This window comes from Gossypium arboreum, chromosome 6 (assembly GCF_025698485.1).
Source record: "Gossypium arboreum isolate Shixiya-1 chromosome 6, ASM2569848v2, whole genome shotgun sequence".
NCBI lineage: Eukaryota > Viridiplantae > Streptophyta > Magnoliopsida > Malvales > Malvaceae > Gossypium > Gossypium arboreum.
The window spans coordinates 107,540,394-107,564,852 of record NC_069075.1 but is presented as its reverse complement, the minus strand read 5'-3'; the positions used below and the strand labels follow the sequence as shown (position 1 = coordinate 107,564,852).

The 24,459-nt window shown below is 35.6% G+C and overlaps 1 long non-coding RNA gene across 1 annotated transcript; it reads right to left on the bottom strand.

The window, feature by feature from the left end:
* Window positions 1-7,565: 7,565 nt before the first annotated feature.
* LOC128293987 (uncharacterized) lies at window positions 7,566-9,695 on the bottom strand. The gene is made up of 3 exons (XR_008284154.1): window positions 9,504-9,695; window positions 8,308-8,389; window positions 7,566-7,619 (listed from the first exon to the last, which is right to left on the bottom strand). It is a non-coding gene; the product is annotated as an uncharacterized LOC128293987 (long non-coding RNA).
* Between the last annotated feature and the right edge of the window lie 14,764 nt (window positions 9,696-24,459).

Here is a 24,459-nt window from a genome sequence, read left to right as displayed (position 1 = left end):
ATTTCACCAATGTTCTCAAATTAAAACTTAGATTTTAATTTGGTCCTAAATTTCAAAACGTTTTCGTTGAATTATTAAAGTTAATATTGTATCACTTTTATTAACTTATGCCATGTTTGGTTTAAGTATTATTTTTTTGGGTAAACTATCCCATTAGTCACTCGATTTTTAGGGCGTTTTCGTTTTGGTCACCCAAAATAAAATCCGTGATCACCCAACTTTTAATGTGCTTTCATTTTAGTCATTCAAGTATTAAATCTCTAACGGTAATTATCTGTACACGTTACATCATGTTTACACTTTTTTTTTGGTCACTCAACTTCTAGATCGCTTTTATTTTGGTCACCCAAAAATATATACTTTTTAAGTATTGATCGGGATAAAAAATTAAGGATTAAAGTAAAAAAAAATGAAAAACTAAAATAATGCATTAAAAGAAATTCAAATTGTACTTGTTTACCCCATTGCGAAAATTCTAAATTTCTTTTCTTTATTCAATATTGAAAATTTAAATTTCAAAGTATCAAAATCAATTAAATAATTTATTGAAAAATTTTATCTTTTGGTATCAAAATCAATTAAATAAGTTATCGAAAAATTTTATCTTTTGGTAATGTTAGCTCAATTGTTACTATAAATTGAAATTAATTAATTAAATCTCCTTCTAAAATTTCAAATTTTATTTTATGTTTCTAAATTAAAATAAATTCAAATAACTCATCTTTAATATCTGTTTATGAAACACAAATTTCTTTTGATTTTATAATCTTAAATCTTTCATGCTAAGCTAAAAGCAAAAGAAAAATCCTTACCAAAACTCATAATTGTTTACATCACTTCTTTACCTAAACCAAGACCAAGCAATTAATTTAATTAATTGTAAGGATTTTTCATTTGCTTTTAACTTAGCATGGAAGATTCAATATTATAAAATCAAAAGAAATTTAAGTTTCAGAAGAAATTATTAAATATGAGTTATTTAAGTTGATTTTGTTAAGAATAATTTAGAAACATAAAATAAAATTTTAAAATTTAAGAGATTAAATTAATTAATTTCAACATTCTAGTAACAAATCACTTGACATTATCAAGGGATAAAAAATTTTCAACTTTAAAAAAAATATTTTAATGTTTTGAAATTTAAAATGTCAATGTTAAAAAAAAAGGAAATTTAGAATTTTCAGCTGTAGAATAAATAGGTACAATTTTACAATTTTTGTGCAACACCCCTAACCCATACTCGGGACCGGGGTAAGGTACGAGGCGTTACCAAACATAAACATGGACAATTTGAAAATACAAGTTATAAAATTTTGTTCCAATTTAAAAGCAATTGAATAAAATCATAATGTTCCTGTTATGGACCCACGAGGTCCATAAGTCCATAACATGCGCTAAAAGCGGTTCGGGGCTAATCCGGAAACTTAAGAAAATTCTAGAAAAATTTCTAGGTTTAAGCCTCACACGTCTGTGTGGAGGCATTGCACAAGCCCGTGTGCTTGGGACACGCCTGTGTCTTATACCCGTGTTGAATTATTGGAATTTATTTTTCATTTTGAACCTATAGGGGTTTTCACACGACTGAGCACACGCCCGTGTCCCTCACACGGCCATGACACGCCCGTGCCCCTCACACGGCCATGACACGCCTGTGCTATAGCCCATGTGCAAAAACATGGGCATTCTGTTTATGACGTCATCATTCATTTAGAGGAAAACGACCAAGGCACACGCTCGTGTACTAGACCGTGTCCTCCACACGGTTGATACACACAGCCGTGTCTCTGCCCGTGTGTTTACTACCATACATACTGACCTAAAAATTTTAGGTACAGGGGACACACGGCCATACAACACACCCGTGGGGCTAACCGTGTGTCACACACGGCCTAGACACATGCCCGTGTGTCTACTTGTGTGGACCATTTTGAGACTATCTACCAAGCCTTTGGTCACTCTCAAACATCCATACATGCATATAAGCATCAATAGTATTTAACATGGCCTAAATATATTCTTAAACCATCTTGGCAAAGGCTATTGCATGTTAACCTCATCTCATTGGTTAGCATATGCTAGGTTATCCTTTTTATTAAGGGTTATCATATCACATTTCTCATTTTACCACTTAAGCCATATTATAACCAGGCACCATTTTATGCCATATCCACTCTCAAGTTATTAGGCCTCATTTCATATATCCATCCATGATACCACATCAACACATCACATGAAACACTTAAACTTAAGCATTCAAAATAAGTAGGGTTACAACCCACATTAATATGAGCCACATCTCATGGCCATTTACAAAAGAATATGTATATCATTATAAGCCATTTCATTGGTTAGCCAAATAACACTTATAACAAAATGACTATAACCCTATACATGCCATTTTAACAAAATGAAAGTTTCCTTATACCAACCGAGATAAGTTGATAGTGTAGATAATACTCCAACTGTCTTTCGATCTTCATGAGTCCTCAAACTCTATAAGACAGGGAAAAGAAAGGGGGTAAGCATTAATATGTTTAGTAAGTTCGTATAACAGACCTTAAATTCAAGTCCTTTTGGGTCATTAGATACTTAAGACTTTTATGATCTGTATAAACATTGCATTTCTCTCCGAATAGGTAATGTCACCAAATCTTCAAAGCAAATACAATGGCAGCCAACTCTAGATCATGCATAGGATAGTTCTTTTCATGAGGCTTTAGTTGTCTCGAGGCATAAGCTACTACCTTGCCTTCTTGTATAAGTACACAACCTAGTCTACTCAAGGACGCATCACTATAAATCACAAATTCTTTCCCTGATTCCAGTTGTACTAACACTAGTGCCTCAGTCAATAACATTTTCAACTTCTCAAAGCTCTGCTGACATTTTTCTAACCATTCAAACTTGACATCTTTTTGAAGTAATCTCGTCATAGGAGTGGCTATCATAGAGAATCCTTTCACAAATTGTCTATAGTAACCAGCCAAACCCAAGAAGCTCCTAACTTCAATTACATTCTTTGGCGGTTTCAATTTAACAATAGCAGAAATCTTACTAGAGTCAACTCGTATACCATCTCTTGAAATGATGTGGCCTGAAAATCTGACCTCTCGAAGCCAAATATTGCTTTTACTAAACTTGGCATATAACTATTTATCCCTCAAAGTCTGTAACACTATTCTCAAGTGCTCGGCATGTTTTGCCTCATCTTTAGAATAAATCAGAATGTCATCAATGAACACCACAACAAACTTATCCAAATATGGCCAAAAGATTCAGTTCATCAAATCCATAAACACGACAGGAGCATTCGTTAACCCAAATGGCATAACAAGAAACTCATAGTGGCCATACCTAGTTCTAAAGGCAGTCTTTGGCACATCCGACTCTTTAACTCGTAACTGGTAATATCCAGACCTTAAGTCTATCTTAGAGAACCACGTCACTTCTTTTAACTGGTCGAGCAAGTCATGAATCCTTGGAAGGGGATACTTATTTTTAATTGTCCCCTTATTGAGCTACCTATAGTCAATGCATAATCTCATGGAATCGTCTTTCTTTTTCACGAATAACACGGGAGTACCCCACGATGAGAAGCTTGGTCTCGCAAAACCTTTGTCAGTCAACTCTTGCAACTGTAACTTTAATTCTTTCACCTCAGTCGGGGCCATCCTATATGGAGCAATAGAAATAGGTGCCGTCTCTGACATCAGTTCAATACCAAAATCAACTTCTCTAATCGGAGGCAAACCTGGCAACTCCTCTAGAAACACATCTGCATACTCACATAGAATTGACATTGTTTCAATTTTCAATTCTGATTCTTTTGTCTTCAATATGTATGCCAAATAAGCTTCATACCCCTTTCTCAAACACTTTTGAGTAGTCATCGAAGAAATTACATTTGGCGACTTATCTGCATCATATGATTCAACCCGAAGAACCTCACCATTTTCACATTTCAATTCCATAACTTTCTGTCTACAATTCATTATAGCATCATGTAGTGTTAACCAATCTATACCCAGTATAACATCAAATTCATCAAATGGTAACAACATCAAGTTGGCCGAAAAACAATGATCTTTAACCATCAAAGGGCATTTCTTACATACTTTATCAATTATCACATGTTTTCTTAATGGGTTTGACACCTTAATCATAAATTCTGTAGACTCAACAGGTATATTCATACTAGATACCAATTTCATACACACATACGAATAAGTAGAGCCAGTGTCTATCAAAGCAATAACATTAGTATGATAGAGAAAAAAATTAGCAGTGATCATATCAGGAGAAGTTGCATCTTCACGTGCGCGTATGGAAAAGGCTCTAGTCGGAGCTCTAGCTTCAAATCTCACTACTGTATCTCGTGACACATTCTTACTACCGGACCCATTTTCGGCATTTCTCGAAGGTCTTCCCTTACAAGCTGCGCCACTCGGTCTTGGACTCTGAAATCTTTCTTTCTCCATTATCTCGGGACAATCCTTAATAAAGTGGTCTAGAGAACCACATCTAAAACAAGATCCTTCACTCACCCTACAGTTTCCAGAATGATGTCTACCACATTGCTGGCATTCAGCCTTGGAAGGATTAGCATTACCCACACTAGCCATAGATGTGGCTTGAGATCTAAAGCCCGAATTCTACTTTCTTCGGTTCCTGTATGAATGTCCAACTGACACATAAGAACGAGTACATCTTTCTAGATTTCTTAGACTGAGATGGAAATGACTTACTCGTATGCCTCTTCCGTGTGTCCCTAGCCTCAAACTCAGCTTTCCTCTTTTCTTTAATCAGTTCTTCGGCTTTACAAGCCCGTTTAACAAGTACCACAAATTCCTTCAACTCAAGAATACCCACTAACGTGTTTATGTCCTCATTAAGTCTATCTTCAAAACTTCTACACATCTTAGCCTCGAAAGATACACATTCTCGAGCATACTTACTAAGTCTAACGGATTCTCTCTCGTACTCATTAACCATTAGACGACCCTGTTTTAAATCTAGAAATTCCTTGCGTTTCTGATCAATAAACTGTTCACTAATGTACTTTTTTCGAAATTCATCTTGAAAGAATTCCTAAGTAACCTTCTCCGGAGGTACCACAGATATCAACGTTCTCCACTAGTGATATGACGTATCTCTCAATAAGGATGTGGCACATTTTAAGCACTCCCTTAGTGTACAAGATAATTCATCAAATACCCATGGCAAGTTCTCTAGCCAGAACTCTGCTTTCTCAGGGTCATCATTAGCATTCGCCCTAAACTCCTCAACACCATCCTTTCGAATCTTATCAACAGGTGTTCTAGAGAATCTCATAAAATCTATACCTTGAGGCATCATGGGTGCAGGTTGAGGATTTGGGGGAGGTGGGGGAGGTTGAGCGTTCGGGTTCGTTTGAACAAACTCCGTATACCATGAATTCATCATGTAGAGAAAGGCCTCTCTGCCTCCTTCTCCTCTACTGACAGTTTCGGGTCTACTCTCAGATGGCACCGTTCCTTCAGTTGGAGTAGGCGCGTTACTTTTTACATCATTCGCCATTGCTCTATCGACAATGAGAGAAGAAGATGGACACCAATTTTGACTTATTTTCCCTTTTTATTCTTTTATTTACCAAATGGCCAAAATACCTTTAATGCTTTTCCTTCAAAATTTTCTTATAAATGTCCATTTTTGTCCAAACTTTTAGAAATTGGTAAAATTGCTAATTAGAACCTTCTAATTCATAATCTAAAGCAATTTCATGCTAAAAGCTTCTAGAATGCAAGTTTTGCATCTTATTTAAATTGATCATTAAAAGTCAATTAGACATTTTATGCATAGAATTTCTTCATGAAACTTTCATATAAGCATGCATTCATATCATAGACCTCATAAGAATCATAAAATAATTATTTCTATCTCGAATTTGTGGTCTCGAAATGACTGTTCTGACTAGGTCCTAATTCAGGACGTTACACTGTTACTAACATTACCTGTATTTCTGGGTGGTCTACCTCGATCTGACATGTTTCTCGGTCTCGTATTCTGCACCGTGTTTTGTTCAACTAGCTCAAGGCATTCACAAATCAAGTGATCCATCGATCCATATTTAAAACAGTCCCGATCTTTTAATCTACTGCCGCTAGGATATCGGTTACCATAATGTCTGCACTGAGGTCAGTTCGGCCGAATGTTACCAACACTAGCAATCGAAATGGCTTTCGAACTCACAGGTGGTCTATCTCGATCCCGTCTAGAATAACCCACAGTAGCCTTTGAACGGCTAAAATTACCCCAAAATTTCTTTGATGCTGACTGAAATGACCTATTCGATGATCTCTTTTGTGAATCTCTAGCTTTGAAATCAACTTTTCTATTCTCTTTCCTGAGCTCTTCAACTTTGCATGCTCGCTCGACTAGTATCACGAAATCTTTTATTTCCAGAACACCGACTAGCAGTTTAATGTTTTCATTCAACCCGCCTTTAAATCTTTTACACATTATTGCTTCGGTCGATACACATTCCCGAGCATATCTGCTGAGTCTCACAAATTCTCGTTCGTATTCTGTCACTGTCATAATACCTTGTTTTAACTCAAGGAATTCTTTTCATTTTTGACCTATAAATCTCTGGATGATATATTTCTTCCGAAATTCAGTCTGAAAGAACTCCTAGGTAACCCACTCTTTCGGAACCACCGATACTGGTGTATTCCACTAGTGATACACAGAATCTCGAAGCAAGGAAACAACACATTTAATACACTCGTCAAGGGTACATGATATGTAACACCCCATGTAACGCCCCCTTTACCCGAGACCGTCGCCGGAGTCGAGCACGAGGCATTACTAAACTTATTTGAGCACTTAAACAAATTCAAACAATTTATATCACACTTTCCAGACAAGCTGTCCAACTGTGTCATAGTTGCTAAATAATTCATATCTCGAGTTATAAAACTCGAAATCCAAATCCGTAAATTTTCTATGAATTTATACTCATATATATACTTACCAATTTTTTTCTAGAATTTTCGGTCAAGCCAATTAGTACAGTTTATTATTTAAAATCTCCCCTGTTTCAGGGTTTGACTACTCTGACCTTTGTGTATTACGAATCATATATCTCTCTGTACAGAGCTTCAATGACTATGCCGTTTGTCTCTAATAAAACTAGACTCAATAAGGAATCTGTACATATAAAGTATGACTTCTAATTATCTTTGTAAAATTTATGGTGAATTTCCAAAGTCAGAACAGGGGATCCAGAAATTGCTCTGGCCCTGTTTCACAAAAATTTAAACATCTCATAAAATATAGCTCATATACCTGTTTTGCTTCTTCCATATGAGAATAGACTCATCGAGATTCGATTCCATAATTTATTCATTATTTAATTCCATTTCTACTATTTTTAGTGATTTTTCAAAGTCAAACTACTGCTACTTACGAAAACTATTTTAGTACAAATATTGTTAACTAGTTTATAACATCTTTACTTCAATTCATTCAAACTCTATACATGCCATATAAATCTTCAAACATAAAACAAAAGCTACGAATTGATCGGATAGTGTGCTTTGTTGTGTTGATCCGATCTACCCACTTCACTTCAAGTCAATCTACATAAAATATTAAACACACACAAGTAAGCTTATTGAAGCTTAGTAAGTTCATAGGTTAAAAGTAATGCTTACCAAACATAATATTTCCAAACAATACCAAAACATTTACTAAAGTTTCTGCGATTCACAACCATTGTTATAATAATTCACATAGTTGAGCTCAACAATAACAACTACTCAATCTCTTCCATTTGGATCACTTCTCTTTATTTCTTATAATCAAATTAGGAAACGGCTTACGAAATTGAGTACGTCGTTGCTCAATGCCACGATTCACAACTCAGTATGGTTTTCCTCATTGAAATACCATACCTATATTTTTTAACTTCGGTATGGGAAATGCCATACCTACATTTCTTAACTCAAGTATGGATTTGATAATACCATACCTACATTTCACACTTCAGTATGGATAATACCATACCTACATTTCACAACTCAGTATGGATGATACCATACCTACATTTCACACTTTGCCATGGAACAACCATGGTCTTATCCAATCAATTCATCACACGTCACGATCTGAACGTACTCAATCCTGCGTTTTCCTAATTTGCATTTCCACATTTATTCTTTCATTAACAAAATCTACACAATCCCACAACAAATTCAGTATATAATAACACATTATATACTTCAATCATTCACAAATAAACATCTAATTTCAACCATATGAACTTACCCGACTAATTTGTAGAAGATATTGAAATTTTGGGACTATTCCGCAACTTTTTCTTTTCCTCGTTCTTCTTTGGATTCTTGATCTATAATATAAAATATTTCTACTCATTAGCATTTATTTGATTTCTATTTCACTTCACAATTTATGCTGTTCAAATTTCGAAATTGCACTTTTACCCCAAAATTTACAATTTTCACAATTTAGTCCCTACTCAATTCACCCATCAATTGAACTAATTTTTCTCAATTAACACTTTATTTTATCATTATAAACTATTTCAAAACCTTTTATATTCTGAATTTCAACAGCAACCTTCAATTCACAACTTTTTCACAATTAGGTCCTAAATATCATTTCCTATCAAAATCACTTAATAAAACCACCTTAATATGAAATTAGAACTTAAATTTCATAATAATTCATCATAAAATTCCTTATCCATCCAGGGTAACTTCCAATTTCACCCATAAAATCAAAAACTAATGAATTCTACAAGTGGACCTAATTGTAAAAGTCATAAAACATAAAATTATCAAGAAAAAGCAAGAATTAGACTCACATGATGTAAAAATATGAAAACCAGCTTTCTCCAGACCTTCTATGGCGTTTTGGCTGAGAAATTATGAAGAAAATGTCTAGATTTTTCAATTACATCATTATTTAACTATTAACTTTTATCTATTTCCAATTTTGCCCCTTGTTCACATTGTTTTCTTGCTTATTTCATACCCAAACCGTCCAGCCATTAACCTTTGGGTCTAATTGCTCTTTAAATCCATCTTTTTAAATACTTAAGCTATTTACTCACAATTTAACAAATTTTGTGCTATTTTCAATTTAATCCTTTTCAATTAATTAGCCATCCAAGCGTTAAAATTTTCTAACTGAAACTTTAATACTAACTCAATGACACTCCATAAATATTTATAAAAATATTTATAGCTCGATTTTCAACTTTGAGGTCTCGATACCTCATTTTTGACCCGTTTGGCCTAATAAATTCTTTTAATTCACTAATTTCACCATTTCACAAATTCTTCTAAATTCTTACTTGACTCATAAATATTAAATTACTATCTTGTTCAATCTTATTTGTCGAATTTAGTGATCTCAAATCACCATTTCCGACACCACTTGAAAATTAGGCCGTTACAACTCTCCCCCCCTTTAAAAATTTCGTCCTCGAAATTTGTTACCTGAAAATAGATTTGGATACTGTGATCTTATTGACTCCTCTGTTTCCCAGGTTGCCTCCTCCATACCATGTCGATGCCATAATACTTTAACCAATGGTACTCTTTTGTTCCGCAATTCCTTAACTTCACGAGCCAAAATCTTCACTGGTTCTTCTGAATAAGTCATATCTGGTTGAAGCTCAATTTCAGTATGGGGAATTACGTGTGAAGAAACACATTATGAATCTTCTCAAGTTCCGGAGGTAAAGCCAAACGATAAGCCACAGGACCAACCCTTTCCACAATTTCATATGGCCCTATGAATCTCGGACTTAATTTTCCCTTTTTACCAAATCGTAACACCCTTTTCCATGGTGAAACTTTTAAAAATACTCGATCACCCACTGCATATTCTATGTCTCTTCGTTTTAAATCCGCATATGACTTCTGACGATCTGAAGCAGCTTTTAGACTATCTCGAATAATCCGGACTTTCTCTTGGTTTCTCGAATCAAATCAACCCCAACTATTTTGATTCACTCAATTCGCACCAACACAATGGAGTCTTGCATTTTCTACCATAAAGAGCCTCAAATGGTGTCATTTTATACTAGACCGATAGCTATTGTTGTAAGCAAACTCAGCCAACGGTAAATACCTTTCCCAACTGTCACCAAACTCGAGTATACAACATCTTAACATATCTTCTAAAATTTGAATCACTCGCTCTGACTGTCCATCTGTTTGAGGATGAAATGCTGTACTAAAATTCAATCTGGTGCCTAAGGCTTCTTGCAATTTATTCCAAAATCTTGAAGTAAACCTCGGATCCGATGCGAAATGATAGATATTGGAACTCCATGTAGTCTCACAATCTCGACACATACAATTACGCTAACTTATTAAGTGAAAAATCTATTCATTTGGAATAAAGTGTCTTGACTTTGTCAATCTATCAACAATCACCCATATCGAATCTTTCTTTCTGAGTCACAGCAATCGACACAAAATCCATTGAAATATGCTCCCACTTCCATTCGGGAATCATAATGGGTTGTAATAAACCCGTTGGCACTTGATGCTCTGCTTTAACTTGTCGGCAAATCAAACATTTTGCAATAAATTCGAAATTTCTCTTTTCATACCAGCCACCAATATGTCTTTTTCAGATCACCATACATTTTGTACTACCGGATGAATAGAATACATACTATTATGTGCTTCGAAAGAATATCATTCTTTAAATCAAATTATTGGGAACACAAATCCTATTATGATAGCGCAATATACCTTCATCATCAATATTGAACTCGAATCTAAATTATCCCGAACCATTTGTCGTTTCAAAGACCAATTTTGGATCTTCATTCGCAACTTCGAATTTGTTGAAGAAACATTGGTTTTACCTTCAATTCTACTAATACAACACCTTCTTCATCAAGAGCCAAATGAGCATTCATTGCAGAAGTGCAAACAAGGATGACTTTCGACTCAATGCATCAAGAACTACATTAGCTTTCCCGGATGATAGTCAATAACCAAATCATAGTCTTTCAACAACTCTAACCACCGTCTCTCGTCTTAAGTTCGGTTCCTACGAGTCATTAAGTATTTCAAACTTTTGTGATCCGTATACATATAACACTTCTCACCATATAAATAGTGTCTCCAAATTTTTAAGGAAAAACAATTGCAGCTAACTCAAGATCATGTGTAGGGTAATTCTTTTCATGTGGTTTTAATTGCCGTGAAGCATAAGCCACTACCTTTCCCATTGCATTAACACACAACCCAAACCACTTAAAGATGCATCCTTGTACACACAACATACGGTATACGATTACGGTTGAGTTAAGACCGAGCTTCATTAACATTTTCTTTAATCGATCAAAGCTCTGCGACATTCATCGAGACCACATAAACTCAACATTCTTACGTAATAAACGAGTCATTGGTGAAGCAATCATGGAAAAATTCTTTACAAAACGGCGATAGTATCCTGCTAATCCCGAAAACTTCGCACTTGATTACATTCTTCGTGTTTTCCAATTCACCACCGCCAAACTTTACTTGGATCCACACGAATTCCTTGGTGATATAATATGACCCAAATCCAACCTCATGAAGCCAAAACTCACATTTACTAAATTTCGCATATAACTGTTTTTCTCTCAAAGTCGTAGTACAATTCTCAAGTCTTTGCATGTTCGGATTCTATCTTTGAATAGACCAATATGTCATCAATAAATACCACCACAAATCTATCCAAATAAGACTGAAAATTCGATTCATTAAATCCATAAATGCAGCAGGGCATTCGTTAAACCAAAAGGCATTACCAAAATTCAGAGTGACCATACCGAGTTCAAAGCGGTCTTTGGCACATCACACTCTTTAACCTTCGGTGATAATACCCAGATCTAAGGTCTATTTTGAGAACACTGCAAAGACCTTTCAGGTTGATCAAACAAATCATCAATACGAGGTAATGGATATTTATTTTAATTGTTACCTTATTCAACTGCTGTAATCAATACACAATCGCGCGAACCATCTTTCTTTTTCACAAATAAGACAAAGCGCCCCAAGGTGATGTACTCGGTCCGATGAACCCTTTATCCAATAACTCTTGCAACTGTGTCTTCAACTCTTTTAACTCACTGGTGCCATTCTATACGGTGTTATTGATATTGGGTATGCAGGAATTACATCAATTGTGAATTCAACCTCACGATCCGGGGTAAACCGGTAATTCCTCGAAACACATCAATAAACTCATTAACAATCGACAATTGTTCCATCTTCAATTCGAACCCCGAGTATCAAGAATATAAGCTAGAAATGCTTTATTACCTTTCGAATCAATTTTCGAAATGTAAAAGGTGAAATAATCGACATCATTCTTTTTATCCCCAAACTCAATGAAACTATTTCCCACATCGACATTTTAAATCAATCCGTTTTTCTCTACAATTCACTATGGCATCGTGTTCAATCAACCAATCCATTCCAAGAATAACATCAAATTCTCGGAAGGTAACAACATTAAATCAGCAGAGAATTCACACCTTGTAACCAACACACTTTGCCCTAGTGGATTAGTGACTTGCAATTCAAGGTCGATGGACTCAATGAGTCATTTTCTTTTCGACACTAATGCGGTGCAAATATATGAATGTGTAGATCCGGGATCAATTAAAGCATACAGAATCATCAAAAGATAGAAATTACCAGCTATCACATCCGGAGCGAAGCTTCTTCCCTTGCCGGATAGCATATGTACGTCAGGTACTCTTGTCTCGATCGGGTCGCAGATATCTCGTTCCCGAATGAACAGTCTCAATAGCACTACTTTGACTGAGCGTTTACCTTTCGAGGAGTATTTGCTTGCTTCTCCTTGTTCTCTATCTTCTTTTAATAATTGAGGACAGTCCCGAATAAAATGATCAGTTCCACCACATTTATAGCAAGCTCCGGCTCTTCCCCAACACTCACCAATATGAAATCTACCACAATTTTTACATCTAAGTCTCGGAATATTTTGCACACTACTAACACTAGCTGCTGGTTTCTTAGTTACTCCGACATCTTGTTGAGTCGTTTTACTATTATTCGATCGTTCCGGGATTATAACAGGTCGACCAGAATCATTTCTGAACTTTTTGGCCGAAAAAGTCGAAGTTGGTCTAGAGAAACTTCTTTTGTATACCTCTTTACCTCTTCTTTCTCTTTGCATCTTTCTGTTATACACTTCTTCCATCTTTTGAGCTCGATCGACGAATCACAAATTCGAATCTCTGTACCTCCAATCATCATTCGATTTCATCATTAAGCCCTTCTTCAAATCTAATGCACATTTCTTCCTCTGTCGATTTAACATCCCGAGCATATCTCTTGAGATACACAAATTCTCTTTCATATTCGCCACTTTGTTTTATTCCTTGTCGAAGATCAAGAAATTCTCTCTTCTTCTTATCTAAATATCTCTTTCCCACATACTTCTTCTTAAATTCGTTTTGGAAGAATTCCTGTAAGTTTATCTGCAGTACCCTTTGCCTCAATGGTTTCCCACCAATTATACGCTTCTTCTTTCAATAGCGAAACTGCACATCCCAAATAGTCCTCCGGAGAACACATCATCTGTTTAAAAACTCTCTCCAAACTCTTTAACCAATACTCTGCTTTAACCGGATCATCGTCCGATCTCCCTCGAAATTCTTCAGCTCCAAACTTTCTGAGTTTTTCAATTGGTGTTCTTTTGCTAGATTCATCTATTAAAGGAGGAGCAACCGGGGTTGTAACTGGTGGTACAGTAGGGGGAGGAGGAGGTTGTTGTGCCTGACTTCTTCCTTGTATTGTTTCATGATACCACTGATTCATTAATCCGTAAATCATATTTTTAAGTTCTTCCTCTCTCATCAAAGAAATCGGGACATTATCACTTGTTCCCTGCTCAGAAGTCTGTATTCTACTATTAACTTCCTCTTCCTGACTAGCACCATCGGGTCTATCAGACATCTTTACAATCTATAACAAAAATTAGTAATTAGATCGGATCATTCACATCACACTATCACAGATTTATATGGCATGTATTTTTAAACACTTTACACATCAAATTCGTTCCGAGAATCGACTAAACCAGGCTCTGATACCAATAAATGTAACGCCCCCTTTACCCGAGACCGTCGCCGGAGTCGAGCACGAGGCATTACTAAACTTATTTGAGCACTTAAACAAATTCAAACAATTTATATCACACTTTCCAGACAAGCTGTCCAACTGTGTCATAGTTGCTAAATAATTCATATCTCGAGTTATAAAACTCGAAATCCAAATCCGTAAATTTTCTATGAATTTATACTCATATATATACTTACCAATTTTTTTCTAGAATTTTCGGTCAAGCCAATTAGTACAGTTTATTATTTAAAATCTCCCCTGTTTCAGGGTTTGACTACTCTGACCTTTGTGTATTACGAATCATATATCTCTCTGTACAGAGCTTCAATGACTATGCCGTTTGTCTCTAATAAAACTAGACTCAATAAGGAATCTGTACATATAAAGTATGACTTCTAATTATCTTTGTAAAATTTATGGTGAATTTCCAAAGTCAGAACAGGGATCCAGAAATTGCTCTGGCCCTGTTTCACAAAAATTTAAACATCTCATAAAATATAGCTCATATACCTGTTTTGCTTCTTCCATATGAGAATAGACTCATCGAGATTCGATTCCATAATTTATTCATTATTTAATTCCATTTCTACTATTTTTAGTGATTTTTCAAAGTCAAACTACTGCTACTTACCGAAAACTATTTTAGTACAAATATTGTTAACTAGTTTATAACATCTTTACTTCAATTCATTCAAACTCTATACATGCCATATAAATCTTCAAACATAAAACAAAAGCTACCGGAATTGATGCGGATAGTGTGCTTTGTTGTGTTGATCCGATCTACCCACTTCACTTCAAGTCAATCTACATAAAATATTAAACACACACAAGTAAGCTTATTGAAGCTTAGTAAGTTCATAGGTTAAAAGTAATGCTTACCAAACATAATATTTCCAAACAATACCAAAACATTTACTAAAGTTTCCTGCGATTCACAACCATTGTTATAATAATTCACATAGTTGAGCTCAACAGTAACAACTACTCAATCTCTTCCATTTGGATCACTTCTCTTTTATTTCTTATAATCAAATTAGGAAGCGGCTTACGAAATTGAGTGCGTCGTTGCTCAATGCCACGATTCACAACTCAGTATGGTTTTCCTCATTGAAATACCATACCTATATTTTTAACTTCGGTATGGGAAATGCCATACCTACATTTCTTAACTCAAGTATGGATTTGATAATACCATACCTACATTTCACATTTCAAGTATGGATAATACCATACCTACATTTCACAACTCAGTATGGATGATACCATACCTACATTTCACACTTTGCCATGGAACAACCATGGTCTTATCCGTCAATTCATCACACGTCACGATATGAACGTACTCAATCCTGCGTTTTTCCTAATTTGCATTTCCACATTTATTCTTTCATTAACAAAATCTACACAATCCCACAACAAATTCGTATATAATAACACATTATATACTTCAATCATTCACAAATAAACATCTAATTTCAACCATATGAACTTACCCGACTAATTTGTAGAAGATATTGAAATTTTGGGACTATTCGCAACTTTTCTTTTCCTCGTTCTTCTTTGGATTCTTGATCTATAATATAAAATATTTCTACTCATTAGCATTTATTTGATTTCTATTTCACTTCACAATTTATGCTGTTCAAATTTCGAAATTGCACTTTTACCCCAAAATTTACAATTTTCACAATTTAGTCCCTACTCAATTCACCCATCAATTGAACTAATTTTTCTCAATTAACACTTTATTTTATCATTATAAACTATTTCAAAACCTTTTATATTCTGAATTTCAACAGCAACCTTCAATTCACAACTTTTTCACAATTAGGTCCTAAATATCATTTCCTATCAAAATCACTTAATAAAACCACCTTAATATGAAATTAGAACTTAAATTTCATAATAATTCATCATAAAATTCCCTTATCCATCCAGGGTAACTTCCAATTTCACCCATAAAATCAAAAACTAATGAATTCTACAAGTGGACCTAATTGTAAAAGTCATAAAAACATAAAATTATCAAGAAAAGCAAGAATTAGACTCACATGATGTAAAAATATGAAAACCAGCTTTCTCCAGACCTTCTATGGCGTTTTGGCTGAGAAATTATGAAGAAAATGTCTAGATTTTTCAATTACATCATTATTTAACTATTAACTTTTATCTATTTCCAATTTTGCCCTTGTTCACATTGTTTTCTTGCTTATTTCATACCCAAACCGTCCAGCCATTAACCTTTGGGTCTAATTGCTCTTTAAATCCATCTTTTAAATACTTAAGCTATTTACTCACAATTTAACAAATTTTGTGCTATTTTCAATTTAATCCTTTTCAATTAATTAGCCATCCAAGCGTTAAAATTTTCTAACGAAACTTTAATACTAACTCAATGACACTCCATAAATATTTATAAAAATATTTATAGCTCGATTTTCAACTTTGAGGTCTCGATACCTCATTTTTGACCCGTTTGACCTAATAAATTCTTTTAATTCACTAATTTCACCATTTCACAAATTCTTCTAAATTCTTACTTGACTCATAAATATTAAATTACTATCTTGTTCAATCTTATTTGTCGAATTTAGTGATCTCAAATCACCATTTCCGACACCACTGAAAATTAGGCCGTTACACCCCAAACCCGACCCAAACGTTATGGCCGAATCTGACGTGCCACATTGGAGTTGAAAACCCACGTTCCGTCTTAGTGTTTTAAAAACCATATATTTTGTTAAGTTAACAAAGTGTATGGAAGCTGGGCACTAGGTAGGTATCCGAGACAGAGGAGGTGAGCCATGAAGGCTGCTTAAGTACCAAGCTCTTTGATTGGATCCAATCCTAGACATGCCCACAACCATAGCCACACTTTGTTATATCGAGTTTAAATTTGTTTAAGTAGACGTCTTTAATAAATCGATTAATCGTGGCGTTGAGCTATTTTGAAAACAAGTATCATTTTGAAAACACGTCCTAAGTCTAGCCCATTTGAATAATTATCAACCAGGTTTAAAGTTATTAAAATTAAAATAATCCCGAAAAGAAATAAAAGGAAAGTTAGAATGGCCTTATTACAACCCAAAAATAAATAATAATGAAAGGAAATTTAATGAAAACCAACGCTTATTTAAAAGTCCAATGGCGATCACCGTGGCTACTCTGAATCCCCTCCGGCCCAAGTCCCCACATCAAGGCTCACTTGCAAGGTTAAGGAAAGGGGGTGAGTTTGGAAACTCAGTGTGCAACAAGCCCCTTTCAGAGCCCAAAACAATAACAGCCTGTTGGGCCTAAGTCCAAATCCAATCTCAACATGTACTGGGCCATAGCCCTTTTCATATTTCATAGTTCATAACACTGGGCCGAAGCGTTTTTATATTTCATATTACTGGGCCGAAGCCTTTACTGTAAACGGTATGGCCCATAGGCCCATTTCAATATCACATATAATGTCAATGAAAGAATGCAAGCCCATTTGGGGAGACTACTCAACCCACCATCTGCTACTCTCCACCCGTACCAACCAACACACCATGTGGGGATTAACTCAACCCACCCCGCCTTAACTCTCCATTGGCAGCATAGCTGCTTTATCATATGACTGGAGGCCTAGCCTCTTTTAATAACTGGGGCAAAAGCCCTTTTAATAACTGGGGCATAAGCCCTTTAATAACTGGGGCATAAACCCTTTAATAACTGGGGTATAAGCCCTTTTTCACTTCCTCCATTCATATAAAAACCCAACCCAATGCATTTATGATTACATCATGTGCATATCATACATATCATGTGCATATCATACATGTCATGTGCATATCATACATACCATGTTTATCAAAATCCCATGTATTAAATCCATACATAAACCCTAAGGGTATAATGGTCATTTTTACCTAGGGGCAAAACGGTCATTTTCATGTTATAAGGGTAATCTTGTAATTTTACCAAAAATTAGGGTTTCCATGTTCATTAACGGTTACTAACAATTCATGGGTGCAAACAGTGATTCTGGCCCATTTTTAGCGAAATCGAGTTATTGGGCCTAAAACCCTTAATGGGCCCTACTTAGCCGATTTTGTCATCTAGGCCCATTTAGCCTATATCCATAACAGATAATACGGTCTTAACATGCAATTTAACGATTTCGTTTTCTACCAATTTTTCCTAAATGGGCCCGAAAGCCTATTGGGCCCTATTGCAGCCCCTCGAGGCCCAACTTACCGTGAATGCCAAAAATCACGTTCTTATCGTTTCCAATGTTCCTGATCATCATCTCAATGAATCTAACTAACTAATGAGCGTTCGCTTGCTCACGAGTCCTCGAAATGCCAGAATTTCGGCATTTATCGCTTTAAGCTTATGAAAAAGGGTTCGTTACACACCTGTTTGACGATATTCCTCGACGAGATCTCCTACACGATTTCTCCTATAATCCATCGTTAATAATCAGCTTCCCATAATAGAATCAAACCAAAAATCATCTAATACTAATACTTACACATTCGGCCACCATCCATAATGGCCTTAGGAATCTTACCTTTGTCGCGATTGATGACTAGGTCTAGCCACTCCGGAGATCCAAGCTACCCCAAGTCGACACTACACCTTGCTGCTCCTCCACTAAATAAACCACAAAAAATATTAAAAGAAGACCCCATAAAGCCTATACCCATATTCGGCCATCTCCCTAAATTATATGGTTTTGGCTTTTGGCCAACAGTTACTCTAGGAATCGTTTAGAGTTTGGGCACTTACCACAGTCTTTCTCCTCTTGAATCCGGATGCCTAAAAGGTAAAGGAATTGAACGCCAACAATTGAAAAGGAAAGAAAAGGTTGCTGGTCACAAAGAATCGGCACCCCCTATCTTCACTGATTTCGGCTTTTGCGGTATTTCGGCAGAAGTAGAGATAAAGGAAAGAAACAATGGTGAATGGAGGGAAATAATGGGCTGGTTTGAAAGAAAGAGAAGGAAGAAAAGATGGAAGAAGAGATGGTAGGTTCAGCTGCAAAAAGAAAAAAAGAGAAGAAGACTAACCTCAAGGGAGAAAACGGCACACCAATACCTAAGTGCCGAAAATCCCTAACTAAAACCCCTGTGTCGAAAATCCCCTCTCCAATCTCCTTTATTCGGCCAACTCTATCTCCATATCAAATCCCTAAAATCTCTCCCCTTATCCCTCCTTAATCTATGCATTTGACTTGATCCAACTCTCCTCTTACAGAATCCACTTAGGTTCCAACACTTACCCTTCCTGCACATAAAAATAAATACTCTTATTTGCCAACACAGGGAATCGAACCCAGATTTCCCCCAACCACTTACACGCCACCTCTTTATTTCCTTAGTGGCATCACTTAGCCATTTTACCAGAGGCTCTTTTGTGATGCATGTTACCCACAACTTTATCTAAGGGCACCTAGCCAGAACCCCTAACTCCTAAGTCCAAAATTTAAAAATTCTACCGGGTTTTGGCCAACTCATGGGCCTTCCATAAGCCCATTTACATACCTAAATTATGAATTCCATAATCACATACCAAATTTTAGAAATTTACTTAAAATATCAAGAATCGCGAAAAACCCGAAAATCAGGATGTTACATGATAGGTCATCAAACACACGGATAGTATTATCAAGCTAGAATTCAGCTCGCTCAGCATCGTCATCAATAGTGGCTCTGACTTCTTTAGCCTCGTATTTTTTGATTTTATAATCCGAAGGCTTATTTAATCTCATTGGATCAATGACTTGAGGTATTATAGGTATCTGAGGAGGACTAGGCAGGGGTGGAGGTTGTTGAGCAGCCGGATTCATTCGTACGAACTCTGTGAACTACTCATTCATCATTTGGAAGAAGGCTTGTTTAGCCTCTCTCTCTTGGTTACTCGAAATCGGCCTAGAATTAGCTGGCGTTGTCCCTTGAGCAGGAGCAGGAGCAGGAGCAGGAGCTATACTTTCAACATCATCAGCTATGGCTCGATCGGGATCCAATTACTATATGAAAACACATTTTCAAATGTTAGGAATCATCACACTATCGCAGTATAAGAATATGACATGTATAGCTAGACTCACACGCACTATGTTAGTCTTAGAATAGACTAAACCTTACCTCTGATACCAATAAAATGTAACACCCCTAACCCGTATCCATTGCCAAAATAGGGTTACGAGGCATTACCGAATAACACACCTCATTTACATACACTTAAGCATTCATAATCGAAATTCATTCAAAACATTCACAATGTCCCTTATAAGGTTCTACGAGACCTTAAAACATGATTAGAAGATATTTGAGACTAAACCAATAACATTTATAAATCTAAGGAAACTTACAAAAATTTCAAACATTTAAGGGTCACACGCCCATGTGAACAGGCCATGTGCCTCACACGACTACTAGACACGCCCGTGTCACAGGCTGTATGAAAACAAGGCATACATATTGACTTGTAACACACGGTCGAGGACACGCCCCTGTGGCAGGCCGTGTGCCACAGACGGCCAATAGACACACCCGTGTGTTTAGGCCGTGTCAAAACTGTAGGGTATACTGACTTTAAATCAAAGGGTACCCCAGGGGACAACGCGGTTGAGACACATGCCTGTGCCTCTGCTCGTGTGGACAAAAATAGGCCATTTATAAGGCCAACATGCCACCCAAAAATGGTCATCCTTACAAGCATCAACCAAACATAATTCATGACCAAATAGCAGCCAAAACCATACCCAAACATGCATAATTCAATCCACAATATCACTAATCAATTTCATACTCAATTTCATTTCAAAGCATACCAATTTCATGCACTAAAATCATACCAATCCATTTGTCTCAAAAACCATATAACCAAACTCAAAATCATATCAAAACCTTACCATTTCAACTACCAAATCATACCAAGATGGCTATTCACACAAGACCATATATATACATCAATTATATCATTTTTCCATCACATGGTCTATACCAAAACCAATTCCATAGTCTCAATTATATTCATACCATATCACATGGCAAGAAATACACATAGCACATATCATAACATCACTAGCCTATACATGCCATATATCAATATTTACAACTTCAAAAGTACTAAAATAATATTCGATAGTGTGACGAAGATCCTTGACGATCCCTGAGCTCACGGTAGCTTTGATAATCTATAAAACAATGAAAAACACACACAAAGTAAGCTTTCAAAAGCATAGTAAGCCATATACAAATAAACTTAACACATAAGATAATTATAACCAACTTATCCATGGAATCCATAGCAAATCACATACACAAGTTTCATAGGTCACATCTAACTCACTTGTTCTTAATGCACTTGCATTTAACCGCCATTCATTCTTATGAAATTTACATGTCATCATTAATAAACATACTCACCTTTCATTCTTGAATAACATATACTTTCCATACGTACCTGAATCGAATGCTCATTCACATTTTCATTCCATTCTCGATATTACCGTTGAACCATTCAGAATTGATAAGGATATTCGGATAGCTCGTAAACTCGTACAATGCCATATCCTAGATATGGTCTTACATGTTATCAAATATCGATGCCACTGTCCCAGATAGGGTCTTACACGAAATCATATACGATGCCAATGTCCCAGACATGGTCTTACACGTAACCTCAGATCGATGCCAATGTCCCAGACATGGTCTTACACGATGTCACATCTCGGAATCTTAATGTCATGACACTCGTATCCTATACTATTCCTATTGTTTGTACGGGACTTTCGGATATCGTAACTTCATCGATTCTTGCTCGTATTTGCTCGTTCAACATTTATGGCAATTCAATGACTAATAAACATTTGTAAATCAATTTAAAGGCATTCATTTGTATATGAACTTACCTCGTAGTTGGAATAAACGGACGGCATCGACTATTCGTCAACTTTTGATTTTCCTCGATCTAAATTCGTTTTCTTTCGTTCTTGATCTATATATATTCAAAATTAACCCTTTTATTCAAAAACACATTCAATTTCATCCACAAACACATATTTGGGCATTTTGCACTTTAGCCCGTAAAACTACACATTTATTCAATTTAGTCCCTATTTCATAAATACACAAAATTCACAAAATTCAATTTAATCTATGCTTAGCCAAATTACCTTACCCTTGGTAGCCCATATTTCACATTTATTCACACTTTAAACCCTACATTTTTATCTTTTAACAATTTAATCCCTAATTGACAATTTTGTCAAAAATCACTTTACAAAACATAGATATCTATCATCAAGCTTTAATAATTCACTATTTAACATCACAAAACTAAATTCATGAATTTAAGCATGGGCTAGCTAGAACACATAACAACGATCACAGAAACATAGAAATTAACAAAAATCAAGTTAAAAACATACCTCAATAAAGCTTAACCATCGCCGAATGCTCAAACCTTATTTATGGCTTTTCTAACATGCATTTTCAGTGGAAGAAATGGGGAAAGATGGACACAAATTTGTTTGGTTTTATTTTATTAACCTTTATTTCATTAATTACTAATTTAACCTTAAGTATTTAATTAGAAACTATATAATGGTTGTCCATATTTGTTCACTCAAATATTTAATGGTCAATTTACAACATACGGACTCCACATAATAAAAGCCATAACAATGTAGCACTTTAACAAACAGTTAGCCACTTTTGCATTTTACGCAATTAAGTCCTTTTATAAAATCTAGCACACAAACGATAAAATTTTCACACGAAGCTTTCACACATATTAATTCACATACTGTAAACACCAAAAATAATATTAAAATATTTTTCTGACTCAGATTTGTGGTCCCAAAATCACTGTTCCGACTATGGTCTAAACTGGGCTGTTACAACACATCCGTGTCTCTGCCCGTGTGCCCAATTCTGAGCATTCTGTTTCTCAATTTTAAGATGCAAGGGACACACAACCAAGCCACACGCCCATATGCCAAACCGTGTGTCATACACGGTCAAGACCCACGCCCGTGTGCCTACCCGTGTGGACAAAAAAAAGCCATTTTCTAGCTTTATTTCTCACCCAAATTTGTCAACAACCTACACCAATACTTGCAATCAAATACCAACTAATTCAAGCATTATAACCAAACCAAATCTATCATCTAACATTACATATCATCACATGTATTCATGTTTATAATCTTACCTTTTTTAAACATACATGTTTAACATAACTCAATTAAACCATACTAAACACTTATGTAATTATCATGATTTAACCTCATCAATGTACCAAAAAAAACTATCACTAGCCATTTTAGTGGCTAGATTATAAACAACATTTACTAGCCAACAATTGGCCAAGTTAACCTATACATGCCATTATACCAAAATAAGTTTACTATTTATATCAAAACGAACTGGTGGATAGTGTGATGATACTCTGATCGATCTCCAACCTTTGTGAGCTTTTGAGCACTATAAAACAGAGAAAAGAAAACCTAGTAAGCATTTAATTCTTAGTAAGTTCGTATAATAAAAATTAAACTTACCATTAATATTCATTAAAATAAGCATTCAATAATATGCTTTCCAAAATTTTGGCAATTTTCCTAATAACATATACTCAATTAAGAGAGTTAGTCACATAATTCACATGTACATCAAATAAACATGGATGAGCTTATCATGCTATAAACTTTTAGGTATTTCAAAAACATTCAGGACATAATTCTTTTAATCTCGAAAATTTCTCATGTTAGGAGTTTTATCCGTTGAATCATTGAAATTTTGATGCATACTCAAGTAGTATACGCGAGGTATACAAATCAGTGATCCATCAATTCATGTTCAGGGGTATCCGATAGGGCACATAATTAGGGAGCTTATTTTCGAGCCATATATCAGGATGCTTAAACGAGCCATGTAACAAGACGCTTATCTGGGCTAAACAAGAAACTTAAAAGAGTTTTAATTAGGAAGCTCATAAAGTTTAACAGGTAACTCTGAATAGTTTTTATTAGGGAGCACCGGATAGCCATTTAATAGGGAGTTCAAACGAGCCATGTCAGGAGGCTCATAAGAGCCTATATCAGGACGCTCATGAAGAGCTGCGTTTGTGTCCGCAATAAATACTAGATCACAATTGATAGAATCGTGTAACAGGACGCTCACAAAGAACTGCAGTAGTGCGCAACACATGCAAGATCACTACTGAAAAGGAATGCTCGCAAGAACTATATATAATAGGACGCTTGAGAAGGCTTTTAACAGGATGCTCATCTAAGCTATAATGTCCACAACAT